Genomic DNA, 3,478 nt, shown 5'->3' on the forward strand with positions numbered 1-3,478 from the left:
GATTCAAATATACACAGGCTCCAGAAACACCCCGGATTCCAATAAACACAGGCTCCAAAAACACCCAGGATTCAATTATACAAAGGCTCCAGAAACACAGGATTCAAATATACACGGGCTCCAGAAATTCAGGATTCAAATATACACGGGCTCCAAAAACACAGGATTCAAATATAAACAGGCTCCAGAAAAACGCAGGATTCAAATATACACAGGCTTCAGAAACACAGGATTCAAATATACACGGGCTCCAAAAACACAGTCTTCAAATATGCACAGGCTCCAGAAACACACAGGATTCAAATATAAACAGACTCCAGAAACACGCAGGATTCAAATATACACAGGCTCCAGAGACACGCAGGATTCAAATATACTCAGGCTCCAGAAACACCCAGGATTGAAATAAACACAGGCTCCAGAAACACCCTGGATTCAAATATACACAGGCTCCAGAAACACACAGGATTGAAATATACACAGGCTCCAGACACACACTGGATTCAAATATACATAGGCTCCAAAAACTCAGTCTTCAAATATGCACAGGCTCCAGAAACACACAGGACTCAAATATAAACAGACTCCAGAAACACGCAGGATTCAAATATACACAGGCTCCAGAGACACGCAGTTTTCAAATACACACAGGATTTGAATATACACAGGCTCCAAAAACAGTCTTCAAATATGCACAGAAACACACAAGATTCAAATATACACAGGTTCCAAATATATATACAGGCTCCAGAAACACAGGATTGAAATATACTTAGGCTCCAGAAATGCAGGATGCAAATATACACAGGCTCCAAAACACAGGATTCCAATATATGCCCAGGCTCCAAAAACACAGGCTTCAAATATACACAGGCTCCAGAAACACAGGATTCCAATATAAGCACAGGCTCCAACAACACAGGCGTCAAATACACAGGCTTCAAATACACAGGCTCTAAAAAGACAGGATTCAAATATACACAGACTCCAGAAACACACAGGATTCAATTATACACAGGCTCCTGAAACACAGAGGATTCAAATATAAACAGGCCCCAGAAACACGCAGGATTCAAATATACGCAGGCTCCAGAAACACACAGTATTCAAATATACACAGGCTCCTGAAACACACAGGGTTAAAATATACACAGGCTCCAAAAACACAGGATTCCAATATATGCCCAGGCTCCAGAAACATAGGCTTCAAACATACACAGGCGCCAAAAAGAGAGGATTCAAATATACACAGGCTCCAGAAACACAGGTTTCTAATATATATGCAGGCTCCAAATATACATGATTCAAATATACACAGGGTCCAGAAACACAGGATTCAAATATACATAGGCTCCAGAAACACAGGATTCCAATATGTGCACAGTCTCCAGAGACACAGGATTCAAATATATGGAGGATAGTGGGTTAGTATAGGTTAGGTGGGCTTGGATCGGCACAACATCGAGGGTCAAAGGGCCTGTACTGCGCTGTATTCTTCTATCTATCTATCTATCAATGTATGTACAGGCTTCAACTAAACACAGGATTCAAATATACACAGGCTCCAAAAACACAGGAATCCAATATATGCCCAGGTCCCAGAAACACAGGCTTCAAATATACACAGGCTCCAGAAATGCACAGAATTCAAATATGCACGGGCTCCAGGAACACGCAGGAATCAAATATACACAGGCTCCAGAAACACACAGGATTCAAATATAAACAGGCTCCAGAAAAACGCAGGATTCAAATATACACAGACTCCAAAAACACTCAGGATTCAAGTATACACAGGCTCCAAAATCACAGGATTCAAACATGCAGAAGCTCCAAAAACAGAGGATTCCAATACATGCACAGGCTCCAGTAACAAAGGATTCAAATATATACAGGATTCCAATGTATGCACAGGCTCCAGAATCACATTATTCCAATATATGCACAGGCTTCAAATATACACAGGATTCAAATATACACAGGCTCCAAAAACACAGGATTCCAATATATGCCCAGGTTCCAGAAACACAGGCTTCAAATATACACAAGATTCACATATACACAGGCTGCAGAAATACACAGAATTCAAATATACACGGGCTCCAGGAACACGCAGAATTCAAATATACACAGGCTCCAGAAACACGCAGGAATCAAATATACACAGGCTCCAGAAACATACTGGATTCAAATATACACAGGTTCTTGAGACACGCAGGATTCAAATATACACTGGCTCCAGAAACACACAGGATTCAAGTATACACAGGCTCCAAAAACACAGTCTTCAAATATACACTGGCTCCAGCAACACGCAGGATTCAAATATACACAAGCTCTATAGGTAAGTCAGGAATAAAAGAATGACTAGGGTAGGAATAGGTCCAGTCAAGGATAGTAGTGGGAAGTTGCGTGTGGAGGCTGAAGAGATTGGGGAGACACTGAATGAATACTTTTCGTCAGTATTCACTCAGGAACAGGACATTGTTGCCAATGTGAATACTGAGTCACAATTGAGTAGAATGAATGGCTTTGAGGTATGTAGGGAAGAGTTGTTGGAAATTCTAGAAAGGGTGAAAATAGATAAGTCCCCTGGGCCTGATGGCATCTATCCTAGGATTCTCTGGGAAGCAAGGGAGGAGATTGCAGAGCCATTGGCCTTGATTTTTATGTCCTCATTGTCTACAGGAATAGTGCCAGTAGACTGGAGGATAGCAAATGTGGTTCCCTTGTTCAAGAAGGGGAGTAGGGATAACCCTAGTAACTATAGGCCGGTGAGTCTCACTTCTGTTGTGGGCAAAGTCTTAGAGAGAATTGTAAGGGATAGGATTTATGCACATCTGGATAGGAATAATGTGATCAAGGATAGTCAGCATGGTTTTGTGAAGGGCAAGTCGTGCCTCACAAACCTTATTGAATTCTTTGAAAAGGTGACGAAGGAGGTTGATGAGGGGAAAGCGGACTTTAGTAAGGCGTTTGATAAGGTTCCCCATAGTAGGCTACTGCAGAAAATACGGAGATATGGCATTGAGGGTGAGTTGGAGGTTTGGATTAGGAATTGGCTGGATGGAAGAAGACAGAGGGTAGTAGTTGATGGCAAAGTTTCTTCATGGAGTGCCGTCACTAGCGGTGTTCCGCAAGGATCTGTTTTAGGACCATTGCTGTTTGTCATTTTTATAAATGACCTGGAAGAGGGGTTAGAAGATTGGGTGAGCAAGTTTGCGGATGATACGAAAATCGGAGGAGTTGTTGACAGTGAGGAAGCATGTGGCAGGTTACAGCAGGATAAAGAGAAGCTGCAGAGCTGGGCAGAAAGGTGGCAGATGGAATACAATGTAGCTAAGTGCGAGGTGATTCACTTTGGGAAGAATAACAAAAAGATGGGGTACTGGGCTAATGGTCGGAGACGTGGTAGTGTGGATGAGCAGAGGGATCTTGGTGTCCATGTACACAGATCTCTGAAAGTTGCCACCCAAGT

This window comes from Chiloscyllium plagiosum, chromosome 21 (genome assembly GCF_004010195.1).
Source record: "Chiloscyllium plagiosum isolate BGI_BamShark_2017 chromosome 21, ASM401019v2, whole genome shotgun sequence".
Lineage (NCBI taxonomy): Eukaryota > Metazoa > Chordata > Chondrichthyes > Orectolobiformes > Hemiscylliidae > Chiloscyllium > Chiloscyllium plagiosum.